General features: G+C 43.9%; 1 long non-coding RNA gene across 5 annotated transcripts in view; it reads left to right on the top strand.

Annotated features, from left to right (window-relative positions):
* Window positions 1-12,452, top strand: part of LOC144322504 (uncharacterized) — a 58,520-nt gene extending 46,068 nt beyond the window's left edge. For 3 of the 5 annotated variants that reach the window (XR_013388142.1, XR_013388141.1, XR_013388143.1), the window contains 2 exons: window positions 1,887-2,010; window positions 4,241-8,745. This is a non-coding gene — a long non-coding RNA (uncharacterized LOC144322504). Of the gene's footprint in view, window positions 1-1,886; window positions 2,079-4,240; window positions 8,746-11,428 lie in introns of those variants that run through there. The other 2 variants (XR_013388147.1, XR_013388146.1) reach the window with 2 other exon arrangements.
* Window positions 12,453-14,911: the final 2,459 nt, after the last annotated feature.

The following is a 14,911-nucleotide window of genomic DNA, read 5'->3' as shown; positions in this document are numbered from 1 at the left end:
TCAGCTTACAGAGGCTCCCCTCAGCCAAATCTGGGATAATTTGAGAATCAAAATAATTAAGAAAATAAACCATTGAAAATAGGGATCTATGAATCGGCAGTGATAATAAATAAATTAGTAATAAATGGAGAACTACCTAGGAAAGAAGAAAGGGCTCTTGCTTCCAATAAAATGCCAGCCAGTCAACATGAAGGGAGTTTGAGGGCTGGAGGAGGATTTTGCAGCCACAAAGCTTTGCTTGACTAAGAATCATCAGTCTGAACGGAGCTCTTCAAGGTGAGATGAAAGGCTGCTAGTTAGTGACGTGAAGATGTATGAAGATATAAACCACACTTCACGATGAGTGGGCAGTTCCCAGGGGACCTCTCTGTAGCCATCATTAGACCATCTAATTTGTTCTCAGTGAAAATTGACAGATGCCTTTCAATTCTGCTGTGTGTGTGCCTGCTTGTTTGCTGCAGTGTCTTCAGATGCGAGAGGAGGTATCTAGAGTGTTGGGTGTGTTCAGTTGTCCTGCAGCAACGGGGCCAAATCTCCTTTTTGCGGTCCCTGCTCATTCAGATGCCACTCTTCCCCATCACAATGTCAAACTTGTTGCCCTGTTGTTTTATCTGGAATGGTAGGTAAAAGGAAAGAAGACACCTCATCTTGGATCATGGCAAACATTTATTAGAAGTCTCCAAGCTGGTTTCTAGTCCCAATTTGGAGAGAATGAAGCCTAAGTCAGGGAGGCAAATATTTGAGTTACATGTGGGCCTAGGGAATGTTTACCCAATCCGGGTAAGAATCATTTGTCACTAAAACACTCCCCACACCCTATCCCCATCACCTCCGTGTCACCCTGCAGAAGGTCAAGTGGCCTTATGCATGAGGCTCATTCTCTGCATTCCTCATGAAGAGGGACAGAGGGGTGGGTGAAATCACTGCTGTCACAAGCCATTGGTCAGGAGGGGATTAGGAGCAGAGACCCACAGTTGCAGGGGTAGTTCAAATACCCCATACCTTTTCTCCTACAGCCAAAAAGCAGAGGACTGGGGCTTGCATCCATTTGGGACAGAACTTGAGAAAAACAAACAGGTAGACTGAAGTCTAGACATCATTAAGACGAGTGGCTTCAGGTGACATTTATTTACATAGTATATTATGGTTTATCATATTCATATCTCCTTAGCCTGCTCAGGAGAAAAGAGGTCTCTCCTTAAGGCCAAGTTCCAGGGTAGCTGTGGTGGCACGGTAGTTTAGCGCCGCCTGCAGCCTAGGGTGTGATCCTGGAGACCCTGGATCGAGTCCCACACTCTCTGCATGGTGCCTGCTTCTCCCTCTGCCTGTGTCTCTCTCTGCCTCTCTCTCTTCTCTCTCTGTGTGTGTGTCTCTATGAATAAATAAAAAATCTTAAAAAAATAAATAAATCTCTAAAAAAAAAAAAATAAGGCCAAGTTCCAGCCCCAGCTCAGCTACTGACTTGTTAGATAATCTTGGGCAGGTGACTTGCCTTTTGTGGGTCCCAAATACCTTATCTGTAAAATTAGGAATGGAGTAGGTAATGCCTAAGTTGTCACCTGATTCTTCTTTTATAACCCACATGATGACTCTGAGATAGATATGAAAAAAAAAATTATCCCCATTTTACAGATAAAAAAACTGAGGCTCACCGAGTGGAAGAGTTCCTGCCAAAGTTGCAGTGTACATAAATGGCTTTGAATTCTCTAACTCCTGTGTTCTTTCTATTACATTAATGAGCCTGGTGCATAGTTGCTATTGGAATTTTTGTACTTAGGACAAAAGGCATTTGTGGGTGAAGGAACAGCATGGGCAGAGACCCAGAATCCTGTCTTGGTAGCCCAGGCACATTGGCCTTCCCTTAATGCTCACTACTTTCTTTTCAGGGGTTTAAAAATTTGGCTGATCGATGTTTTGTAACCTTGGTTTTCCATCAACACTGAAGGAAGATACCATGGCAGACAGTCAGAAATAACTCTGGAATGACAAGAATGCAGCCATCTCTCTTAGGTATGTCAGCAAGAGATGCACCGGGGCTGATTCCAAGGCTGAGCTGAGGAACACTCCTACTAGGCCACGTGAGTAGCAGTGACGGTAGTCTACAAGATAGGGACTCCCTAGGAAGCCATACACCAGTCTCTGCTGGGAGCTTCACCCATGTCAACTCATCAGATCCTCAAGCAGTCCCAGAGGTGGGAAACATCATCATCCCCATTTTACAGAGGAGAAAACCAAGGCCCTCCGAGGTTGGGGAGCTTGCCCAGAAAGTCTCCAGGTACCTGTTGGAACTGGGAAGGAATTTGAACCAGGTCTGTCTGTCTGCAAGAATATGGTCTGTTTTCATAACCTCATAACACAGATTACCTTTCACATTACTTGGGGATAATTGCGAGATTCTATAGTCACACACACACACACACACACACACACACACACACACGATTAAATGGTCATTTAAAGCCAATAATAGTGGATGCCTCTGTGGAGGAAAACTGGTGGCTTGTGGGCATGGAAAGAAGGGAGATTTCCTTCTCACCATAAATCCTTTGCCCTTTTAAAATTTGGTAACATATGCATGTCTTATCAATTCAAAATGAATTTAAATTTAACAAAAGGTTACCTAGTATATTGGTTTCCTGTGGCTGCTATCACAGATTCCACAGCCTTAGGCTTCAAACAGCAGAAATGTCTTTCCTCACAGTTTTGGAGGCCAGAAGTCTGAAATCAAGGTGTTTCAGGGCTCCAAGGTTCTTGGGAGAAACCGTTCCTTGCTTCTTCTTGCTTCTGGCAGCCTCAGGTATTCCTTTACTTGTGGCACATCACTCCAGTCTCTATGGTCACATTGCTTCTTTCTTCTCTTTTTCTCTGAGTGTCTTTTTTATTAGGTTATGTATGATCGTGTGTACGGCTACCCAGTAACCCATGATAAGTTCTTCTCAAAATCCTTAACTTATTCACATCTTTTGCAGTGTAAAGTCATATCCAGTCCTTTACTGTATGAGGTGATGCTCACAGGTAGCGGGGATTAGGATGTGGGCATATCTTTTGGGGGCCACCATTCAATCCATTAGCACTAGGAATTAGTAGGTGAATCTCCACCCCTTCCTGTCTGATGTTTCCCACTCAGTGTGTCTCTCTGGATAAGACACTGGTATCTAAACACGGCAGCTGTAGATCTGAAGCTTGTCTAGCTTCTGTGGCCTTCTTGGAGAGTTATGTGCACAAGCTTGGAAGTCAGCCTGGGTGGGTTCTAATCTCAGCTCCTCCATTTGTCACCTGGGAAACTTTAGGAAAACCAATATGCCCATTTTGTCAGATTAACATTCCTAAAGTACAATTCTAATACATATAATGGCATTATGTCTCTTCCTTTAGGCCTCAATGGCTCCCCGGTACCCACCAGATAAACTACATACCACTTGCCCTGAAGTTCAAGGCCTCTTAATGATTCCCCTGCTTGGGCCCTAAACCCCGGGCATATTTATCTCAGGATACTATGGACTTGCCTTGCTCTTTCCTACTTCTTACCCATGCTCATCCCCTGCCTAGAATTCCTTTTCTCCTCGTGTCCACGTGTTAAAACCCCTCTCATCCTTCAAGGCCTAATCAAATGCCACTTCCTCTACAATGTCTTTGTGTTCACCTGGGGAGAATCTCTTGCTGCATCTCTTGCACCGTAGACACACCTGGCTTGGCTTTACATGGCCTCATGGCCCCTAGTGAACTGTCACTTCTTGCAGGCAGGAAATGTGGGTCTCAGGCACTGCAGGGGGTGGAGAACAAGACCTGTCAGGAGGAAATGTGTTCAGTGTTGTTTGCTGAGTTTATACAAAAACAACAGAAACTGTACTAGAAGGTCCATCGGTGGTTGTGTGTTCAAAATCCTTAGTTTTATGGACAAGGAAACTGAGCCCCAGTCTCAGTTGGGAAATCACATACCTTCAGCCTACACTTGCAAGACAACTTGAGTGATTAGAACAACAGATGGAAAGTGTCCATTTGGGGCCCTATTGGCCTGGTCTTGGGAAAATATATTTCTTTGTAATGATGTCAAATGGCAAAGGGTGTGCCTTTTATGGTGTTGTTCACCTGTTTCAAAGAGACAAATGTGAGCAGTTTGGTTCCTTTCTTACTATTTCCTGGCTGTCACCAGCACATCCCAACCCTAGTCTCTCACATGGCCTGGTTAGAATGTTCTTTTGACTTCACTCTATTGTTTTTCTAACCCTCCCTTACTCAGAGTGAAGCCTGACCTGCCCTGCAGATCCAGAGTTTTGGAGCTGTTTTTGAGAGTGCAATTTTCTCAGAGAAAACACAGGAGACAAATGAAAGCTGCCCCGCGCAGCAAATCCTTCTAGTTGTGTGAAACCCCAGAAAGTAAAGCAGTCTTCATCATCATGTCTTTGTCATCTGGCAGCGTGTAAAAAGGGTGAAGCAGAAAGGCACACCAGAACACCTGTGGCCATTATGAAAGCCAAAGCCACCTCCCACCCTGCGCATTTTTTATTCTCAATGTGCAGCATCTGTCAGCCTGAGATGAAAACCCAGCAACAGAGGACCCAGAACCTGGGCTCAGATGAGCTGACGGAGGAATTAGGAGGATTTTGCAATAAAGCCCATTAATTCTATTGGATTGAAATATCTCCTAATTCCGCACAGCCGAGGACAGCTGTGCTTTTTTTTATCTCACATTTTACATGGTGTTTTATGCCTGCTTGGAATCAAGGGTGCAGGTCTGTGCAGAAAGGTGGAAGGGCCAGAGAGATGGGGTTCTGGAGTTATCACTTACCAGCCAGAAGGGGCTTGGCCACATCACTTAGGCTCCAAGCCTCAACTACCTTAGATTATGTATTTTACCATGAGCTCATACCATAAGGTCATGTGCAATTGTTTATGTATCACCGGGTTGGAAGAAAAGGAAAAGCAAACCTTGATGGTTGAAGGAAGGCTGTTCATCTCAATTTTCACTGTTAGAATAGGGGAGAGTTCACCGGTCCTTCCTGACCTTGGCCATTTGACTTACATCTGACCTAGGGAAGGCCTGGAGGGTCTCAGCACTTGGAGTGGGAAGAGCTTGGAGGGGGACCCAAGTGGACTTAGCTAGTGAGAGGGGACACTGCCAAGGTCAAGATGCTACTTCACTGTGCTCCGAGTCATCATCTAAGACAGCCCTGCATTCCTCTGCATTCTGTGAGGAACATCTTAATTACTTCTTCTGGATCCCCCCAAAATTGAAACCACCAACATCTCTTGGAAGGCAGAGTCTCATCTTAAAATGTTCTCTTTGTTTATACATTCATCAAGTATAAAAACAAATGCTGATATTCTTGCTATAATGTTAAATCAATAGAGACAACAGAGTGGGATTTCAATGATGCTAAAAACTGATTATGCAAAGAAGAACAGACTTGATGAAAATGTTAATAGTGGCTGTATTTGAGAGAATAGATAATGGGCTTTTTTCAGCTTTTGTAAATATATTTTTTTAAAACTTAAAAGGTTCTTCAATTACTCTTATTATAAAAAAGGATTTTGTTCAGAAATATTTTAATATGCCCCAAAGGGAAAGTTCATTTTTATATTTTCATGAAAATTACATATATAAATTCAATAAAAGTTAATGATGGCATGCTATAATACTGAAAATTTTGGAAGATGTTTTATTAATATTCATAGAGATACTGAGTCTGAGTCACTCAGTAAATGCAATATAGTAAAAAGTATATTACAATAAATTTTTTACATAAAAAAATGATCAAAAACTATTCAGTTTCTGAGTACACTCAATAACAAGGAATATTTGATACATTTAAGAGCACAGTGGGAGCACCTGGGCGGCTCAGCCTGTTAGGCGGCGGACTCTTGATTTTGGCTCAGGTCATGATGTCAGGCCTCTGAGCTGGGTATGGAGACTGCTTGAGATTCTCTCCCCCTCTCCCTCCTGGGTGTGCTCTCTCTAAAACAACAACAACAACAACAAAAAAAAAAACGCAGCACAAAAATTTGGGTAGCCTCATTTTTCCCCTTTCCTTTCCTTCTTTCTTTTTTACAATAGCCTTTTTTTTTTTTCTATTTACTCTGTTGTAATAGAATTGAACCTGTATTGGGATCCCTGGGTGGCTCAGCGGTTGAGAGTGCCTGCCTTCTGCCCAGGGCATGATCCTGGAGTCCCAGGATCGAGTCCCATATGGGGCTCCCTCCATGGAGCCTGCTTCTCTCTCTGCCTATGTCTCTGCCTCTCTCTCTGTGTGTCTGTCATGAATAAATAAATAAATAAATTTTTTAAAAAAGAATTGAACCTGTATTGATGTAGCTTCCAAAACATTGTCAGCCTTGTTGAAGATTGTAAATTGGAATTATTGGAGGAATGTATTAATGTTTTAAAATACTGTGATTGTTACTAGTACATGCATGCAATAGAAATGTATTGCAACACTATGCAAAGTCAAGTTCTGTGGAACTGTTGTTGGCAAGAGCTCTTGGATGTTACCTTTGTAAAGGGTCCTGGGGCTGGAGATGCTGCATATACTTACGTTAAAGTATTCCACAGGCCTCATCCTTGCACAACTTCTTGGAGCCTCAAGTATACTAATTTTAATTGTGACTCTCAAGAACAGTGGGCAATAAGTGTCATTTGCCCAGAATTTTTTTTTTAATCTCCCAAATAGGACACTTCACATTGGGATGTGCAGTGTCATAGGCACACAAGGACTTCATCTTCTCAGTTAATCTTGAGCCCAGGAAGCTGAGTTTGCCAACCTCTATTGCCACAAGAGGGGTGTTTTATGAATTTGAAGTACACATGCAGATCACAATAAACCACTTACAGAGCCATGTCATGTGTCACGGAGGCCCAGTTCCCACTGTCATGCAGAGTCTCGTTTGGAGTCATTCCTTTGCGGAAGCTTGGTTCTGATGAGACAGCAGAAGACCAGAAGGGACTTGTGAGCTTCATCCCAGGTTCCGTGCTTTGACCTCCTTTATAAAGTGGCTTAGGAATGACATGCAACCCTGCAACTCACCCCCTTCCACCCCCGCCACACACAGCTGCACACCCTTGGCTGGCATGCGAAGCGTGCTTAGAAAGGGGAAGAAAAACCCAAACCACAAAACCCCACATTCCTTTTGAGGGCTGTATGTGTACACACCCTAGACCTTTGACCCTCTTTCCTTGCTGAACAGGGGTTTTCGAGGCTTGGAGTCAGAAGTCCTGGATGGTTAAGATGCAGCTTTACCACATCCTAGTCTAATGGCTTGGCATTTACCCTCTGGAGGCTCTGTTTGTTCATCTGTCAAATGGAGCCAATGAGCCCTGGGTCCTGTCTAACCTTCCAGGACTGTGATAAGGATAAAACGGAATACAAATGCTACAAAAAGCTGGAAGTGCGAGGCTTGGTTAGACCACTATAAATAAAAACAGTTCACTTGCTGTTTCTGAGGTGGTGAGGAGAGTGAAAAAAAAATGGGAAAGGCTGGACGCCCAAATGAATGCTCCCCCGAGACTCCTAGACTCCTCCCAGCCTTCCCTAGTCCTTTCCCACTTACCTGGTCAGTCTGCTCACCAAATACAAGGCTTCCATGCGCTCTGAATTTAGACAACAAAAATGGGAAAAGACAAGACACATGAGGTAAATTGTGTCTAGACCACCCAAAGCCTCTGTATTCCAATTCTGACAAAATTTTTACACCACTGAAAAAATGACCTCAAATGAGCACTTTCTTTAAAAATAATATGTAAAAATGTAAAGGCTGGAAGTATCTGCAACAGTCTAAAAACTTATGAAAAAACAAGAAGATTCCAGTAACATCTCTAAAGACCGACAACTGAGGCCAGAATCTGGGAAAGTTTGCCACTAATTGTAAGGCAGATGGAACTGGATGAAGTCTACCAAAATGGCAGAAAGAGTAGGAAGATCTGGAATTGCAAGGATCAATCAAGTAGATTCCAAGTGGTTGTTTAAATCTTTTCAGTACAAAACAGCAACAACAACAAAGTACTGAAGGGAAAAAAATACACATATTTTATATAGACTATTTCCATCATTTTGGAGTGGTGAACACCTTTCCAGGAATGACTCAAAGACAGGGACCATGAAGGAAAACATTGCTTTATTTTACTATGGATAATTTAAAATTTTCATGCATGAGAAAACCATAAACACCTCATGTGTTGCTGGTGGGATTTTAAAAATATACAGCCACTTTGGAAAACAGTCTGGCAGTTCCTCAGATGTTAAATATAGAATTACCACATGGCCCAGAAATTCTACTCCTAGGTGTAGACCCAAGAGAAATGAAAATACACATCTACACAAAAACTTGTACATGAATGTTCATAGCAGAATTCTTCATAATGGCCCCAAAGCAGGAACAACCCACATGTCGGTCAGGAGATAAATGCATAAACAAAATCTGGTGTACACAAACAACTGAATATTATTCAGCCATGAAGTAATGACACATGCTACAACATAGATTAATCCTGAGGGAAAAAACCAGTCACAAAAGATCACATGTTGTATGTGTATTTTGTGTTCATGTATTTATATGAAATGTCCAGAATAGGCAACTCCTATTATTCTATCCAGAATAGAAACAGAAATGGGGATCCCTGGGTGGCGCAGCGGTTTGGCGCCTGCCTTTGGCCCAGGGCGCAATCCAGGAGACCCTGGATCGAATCCCACGTCAGGCTCCCGGTGCATGGAGCCTGCTTCTCCCTCTGCCTGTGTCTCTGCCTCTCTCTCTCTCTCTCTCTGTGTGACTATCATAAATAAATTAAAAAAAAAAAGAAACAGAAATGGATTAGAGGTACCAGGATTAGAGGTCACAGGTACAGGTCTGTGGGATAATTCTGGGCAATGACTACCAATGAGTTCAAGGTTCTTTCTGGGTGCTGAAAATATTCTGGAATTAGATGATGATGATGGTTTCGTTAACTGTGAATGTACTAAAAATCATTAAATTGTATACTTTAGAAGGGTGAATTTTATGGCATGTGAATTATTTCTCCATAAAGCAATTGTTTAAAAAATATAAACAGACTACAAAAAAACATAAAATAGCAAAGCTAATGACAAAAATTGTAATATTTCACTAGATGGTTAATTGGTTAATAGGTGTAATACACAAGGAATTTTTACATAAAAATTTGAAAATAGGGGATCCCTGGGTGGCTCAGTGGTTTGGCGCCTGCCTTTGACCCAGGGAGTGATCCTGGAGTCCCGGGATCAAGTCCCACGTCGGGCTCCTGGCATGGAGCCTGCTTCTCCCTCCTCCTGTGTCTCTGCCTATCTCTCTCTCTGTGTCTATCATAAACAAATAAATAAATAAATCTTTAAAAATTTTTGAAAATAAATAAGCCATTTTAAAAAATTGGCAAAGGCCAAGATACCCATTTCATAGGAGAAGCAGCACCAAAGGCCAATAAGCATTTTTATGTTTATGCTTATTTTGAAGTCCCTGTGGTTATTAGACCTGCTGCTAGAGGTTATCAGTGTGTTAATAATGAAGCACACATTTCACTATGTCATATTCTGTGAAGAGGTCCTCAAGCTTTACCAGAGCAGCAGTGTATGTACAAAACGGGTTAAAAGTGCCTGAATTAATGAAACAGGTAAAATAAAGTATGGCATATCCATATAAAGAAATACTATGTAACCATTATAACTGATATTATAGAGCAATTGGAACTCTCATACACTGCAGGCAAGATTGTAAATTGGGGTAACCATTTTGGAGACTCTTTGGTATTTTCTGCTGATGCTGAGCATTTGCATACCCTATGACAGAGCATTTATGCACACCTAAGCATGTATGCAACAGAAATATGTATGTTCACCAATGACATCTAAAGAATTTATAGCAGCTGTAATAGCCAAAACCTGGAAACAACCCATGTGTCTATCAACAATAGATTGAATAAATAAATTGTGATACATTTATTCAAAGGAATACTCTATGGTAGTAAGTGTGAATAAACTATTGCCAAATACAACATGAATGAATCTCATTTCTCTACCGTTGAGTGAAGGAATATAGACATAAAAATAAACCCATATAATTCCATAATATAAATTTCAAAAACCAGGCAAAAACTCAGAAATTAGAAGACAAGGTAGTGGGACACCTGGCTGGCTCGGTGGATGAGCATCTGCCTTTGGCTCAGAGCATGATCCTAGGGTCCCAGGATTGAGTCCTGCAGCAGACTTCCTGCATGGAGCCTGCTTCTCCCTCTGCCTATGTCTCTGCCTCTCTCTCTCTCTGGGTCTCTCATGAATAAATAAAATCTTAAAAAAAAAAAAAAAAAGAAGACAAGGTAGTGGTTTCTTTTAGGGGAGAGGAGACAGTACCTAGGAGAGGATCCAAATGGTTTTGGGAGGTGCTGTGTAATTATCTATTATTTTATATTGGTGCAGCATATAAAAACAGATCCCATTTGTAAAAACACTTTGAGACTTACATTTATAATTTTGCATATTTCTGGGTATTTTGTTTTACTTAAATCAAATGTCTGCTTCAAAATGACAGGAAAATTTTAATGAACATGGAAGGATGTTCATATTATTATATTGAAAATACAGGTTGATAGAGGTGCAAACTGTGTATATTTAATATGCTTCCTTTTCTTTCTCTTAAGGATCATATATGCTTGTAAATACATAACATATTTTTAGGAGAATATACAAGTAAATGATGGGAGTAATTGCTTCTGGAGAGGGAGACTGGGAGAGAGATTTATTTTTTACACTATGTTCTTTTCTACCTTTTGTTACAAAAGGTTTTAACTATGTGCCTGTATTACTAAGTCAATGCGAAAGCAAGAAAGCAGATTACAAACTGTTTCATCTCATTTTGTGAAAATAAGGGTCTGGCGCTATCAGTATCAACATGATAACCATGGTTACCTCTGGGTAATGGGATTATGGATGAGTTTTCTTTCCTTTAAAAAAAAAAACCCATTATCTGTATTTTCCCAGTCTTCTAGTGTGAACAGCTGTTTCTTTTGAGAATGAGAAAAATCATAACTATTTCTTGCAACTCAGTTTTAATCAATGTTAGTGAAGTATAATTTCTTTATGGGGCAGTGCACTGATTTTAGGCGTACAGTTCAATGCATTTTACAAAAGCATGTGCACCTATGTCCTTACCACTTAACACTAGACCATCTCCACCCCCAGAAAGTCCCTTCATGTTTCCTTGTAGTCAACCTTTACCTGTCCTAAGGAAGTAGCCATGGATCTGATTTCTGTCACCGTAGACAGTTTTGTCTGCCCTAGAAGTTCCTAGGAAGGGGATTATACTGTAGGGATTCGTCTTCTTTCGTCCCACTTAATGCTTTTGGGATTGATTTCTGTTTTGTGTATATCAGTAATTCGTTATTATTGTCATTAATTAATTAATTATCATTGTTATTATGTTTTTAACAAAGCGTAACCTCTTCAGTGCTTGCTGCTTTCTGATCTGTGGCACGAGAGAGGCGCCATCGGCGGGAACACAGCCGTCCGCAGCGTCTCCAACGGGTGCGCTGCAGGCCGGGGTGACCTTGGAGCCCTCAGATCCTGGGAGGAGAGACAGCAGCCCCTCCCCCACCAGGCCCGCTCTGCACCCCCGCCCCCCGCGGCCGCCGCGGTCTCAGGTGAGAGCCACCCTGCTCCTTGCCATTGTTCTGCAAGTGACAGCCTCCGGGGCAAATGGAAAGCCGTCAGCCTGAGAGCTGTCAACTGCAGACAAGAATGCCTTTCTTTGCCTGGCTGGGTGGTCTCCGAGGCTTCCGCAGCGGCCTGCACAAAAGATGCTAAGCGCGGTGTGCGCGCCGCAGAAACACCTCGCCGCCCGCCAGCCGGCGCTCCTGTGAGGCCAGGACTAGCCCCGCGGGCCTTCCCTCGACGGCGCGCAGCTCACCAAAGCCAGCGCCCCGCGAGGGCACCCAGGGGTCCTTCAGTCCAGGGCCCCCCTGCCCGCCCCCCACCTGCATGTTTCACCAGGGGTATTTGTCCCAGAATCGTAGTCATAGGCACCCAGCAGGGACCTCAGAGATCACCTGGTCCGATCTGCACCCCCCCCCCCGCCACCCCCACCCCGGCTTCAAAAGTGGGTCCGGACACAGGTGACCCAGCACAGGAGCACAAGGTCGGGGCGAGGACACGTAGCCGTGTGCCTAGAGCTTTCCTCGGTGGGGTGCTCTTTCCACGACTCTAAGCTGCTTTTGTTAATAAGTGACCCCTCAAATAGTACAGGGTGAAATGTAATGTCTAATTTTCCAATTAAAAAAAGAGACCGGGTGCGCAGAACCGCGTACTTGAGGCTCCCCCGCAGCCTTTGCGTACAGGCTTCCTTGCGCTCGACGCCGGGTCGGTTTATGGAGTAGTCTGGTGCCCTCTACTGGTCACTAGACGCAACAGCGGCTACCTCTTCCCGGGCGCCTTCCGCAAGCATCATAGTCCTTTTTTTTAATTTTTAAATTTTTAATTTAGAGTTCAATTTGCCAACATATAGCATAACACCCAGCGCTCATCTCGCCAAGTGCCCCCCTCAGTGCCCATCACCCAGTCACCCCATCCCCCCGCCCACCTCCCCTTCCACTACCCCTTGTTCGTTTCCCAGAGTTAGGTGTCTCTCATGTTTTGTCACCCTCACTGATATTTTCACTCATTGTCTCTCCTTTCCCTTTATTCCCTTTCGCTAATTTTTATATTCCCCAAATGAATGAGACCATATAATGTTTGTCCTTTTCCGATTGACTTATTTCACTCAGCATAATACTCTCCAGGTCCATCCACGTCGAAGCAAATGGCAGCACCATTATTCCTGATTTGCAAGCTAAAGAGGGGGTGTGTAGAGAAGTCCGTTTTATCCCACTTTATAGATGAGGAAGTTGAGGCTCACAGAGATTACATAAGCCGCTCAACCTGGCTGAGCCTAGATTCAAACCCATTCCTGTGGAACTCCAACTTCCTTCCTCTTCGTGTCAACACCACTCATCACCATCCTGACGCTGTGCAGCACTTTCCCTTAACACAGAATTTATAAATACCTCAAAGTGTCCCACGAAGCAGGGGCTAACGCCCCTGTTTAGCACACGGAGAAGCCTAGGCTGGGACGTCAGTGACTTGCCCAGGGCCACAGGTCTGGCAAATGCCATGCACCTGCTCTGGGCGCCAGGCTGCTGCCTAAGAGGAATGTTGCCCACGGGGTCTGGGAGGGAACTTCCTTCCTGGACAGCCTTCATCCAGGAGAGGAATGGGGAGACTGAGGTGTCCCCGCGCAGGCCCTATGTGGGAAGGAGACTCCAGAGGACTCAGATCAAATACGTTTTCTACTCATGGGGAACTCACATCACAATCCATTGAATTCAACAGATGCTGTACAACTGAGTCCAGTGTGTGTGTGTGTGTGTGTGTGTGTGTGTGTGAATGAGTATATGCGTGGATGCATGCATGAATGAATGAAGTGGCCTAGAAACCAGAGGCTTAGCGGCCCTGCAGGTCAGCAGTGGTTGGGCCACCGTGCTATAAAACAATTGATTTCCATGGACTTTGGCAGAGTGTATTTCCAGCAGTCAATGCGGTTCACAGGGAGAGACGGCTGCCTCTGGGGCTGTGAGCCCACCCCAGGGATACAGGCAGAGTTAAGAAGCCCCAAGCAGAGATGTTGCAGAGAGATTTTAAGCTTGCATGATGTTTTCGGAACATAGGCATCAACACTTAGGAATGAGAAGATTTCACATAAAATCCCAGATTTTTAGCTTTTCTTTAATAAAGTGGAAGGCGTGGCCTCACTGGGTCTGCTGCGCCACCATGGGCTGTCCTCTCAGTGATGAGGATGGTTGGCGAGGCCATTTCTCATTGCACAAGTGCTGTCATTTTCCTTCTTGTAAAAACAAAAACAAACTTTTTTTCCTTATCAGGTTTTCATAGGGAAAGGAAAAATAAGAGACCAAGTCATTTATTTTAGGAAACATAGGGCACAACATATTTATCTGTGGAAGTGAGGACATTTTTTAAAAAAGATTTTATTTATTTATTCATGAGAGACACAGAGAGAGGCAGAGACATAGGTAGAGGGAGAAGCAGGCTCCCTGCAGGGCCTCGATGTGGGACTCGATCCCATGACCCCGGGGTCACACCCTGAGCCAAAGGCAGGCGCTCAACCCCTGAACCACCCAGGTGCCCCGAAGTGAGGACGTTTTTATATTTAAAAGGCAGGGGCTCAACGTGCTTCATTTGTTCTCATTACCAGCCTGGACCCCACGACAGCCTGAATCAGCCACACTATAGGGTCTTTGGTACCTTCTTTTGTGGGGACCTTGGGTCAGACTCTCACTGTTGCCACTTCTGTCTTCAACTCCTGAGAGATGCAGGGCCACTGAAGCAGGCCATGAGGGTAGTCCTGGGTATGGTGGTCTGAGTAGGAAGAAATCCTGCCCAGTGAGACCACTATGACTCGCCAGTTAAGTGAGAGCACAAGGGCCCAGCAGACCACACCTATGCCCTCTGCCCTGGGAAGCCCTTTGGAGATGTGGCACCTTGATCAAAAATCTTCTGAAATGGCTTCCGTCCCAGTACTTTTCTTCCTGTGATAGGATTTCTTAGTTTTCCCAGCCTGGCCACATGGAGGGCTCTCTGATTCTGTGGGTGTTGTTCAGAAGTGGGTACAAGCTCCAGATGTGCTCTGAGCAGCTGAAAACAGCAGGACAGACATCGCCTGCAAGTCAGATGCTCTACTTTTGTTCTTCTCTCTTGCACTCACATTATCCCTTCTGACCAGTCATGTCACATGTTGGCTTACACCACAGGGTTTGTGGGATACCAAGACCTTCAGACTGTTTTCTCAGGAATGCTTCTCAAGAGAGAGTTCTACCTAAACTGAAAATCACAGACACAGGAGGTTGGACATGGCCCTGGAGGTCAGC

Source organism: Canis aureus, chromosome 10, assembly GCF_053574225.1.
Source record: "Canis aureus isolate CA01 chromosome 10, VMU_Caureus_v.1.0, whole genome shotgun sequence".
Taxonomy (NCBI): Eukaryota; Metazoa; Chordata; class Mammalia; order Carnivora; family Canidae; genus Canis; species Canis aureus.
The sequence above is the reverse complement of the archived record's forward strand: the minus strand, read 5'-3'. Positions and strand labels throughout refer to the sequence as shown.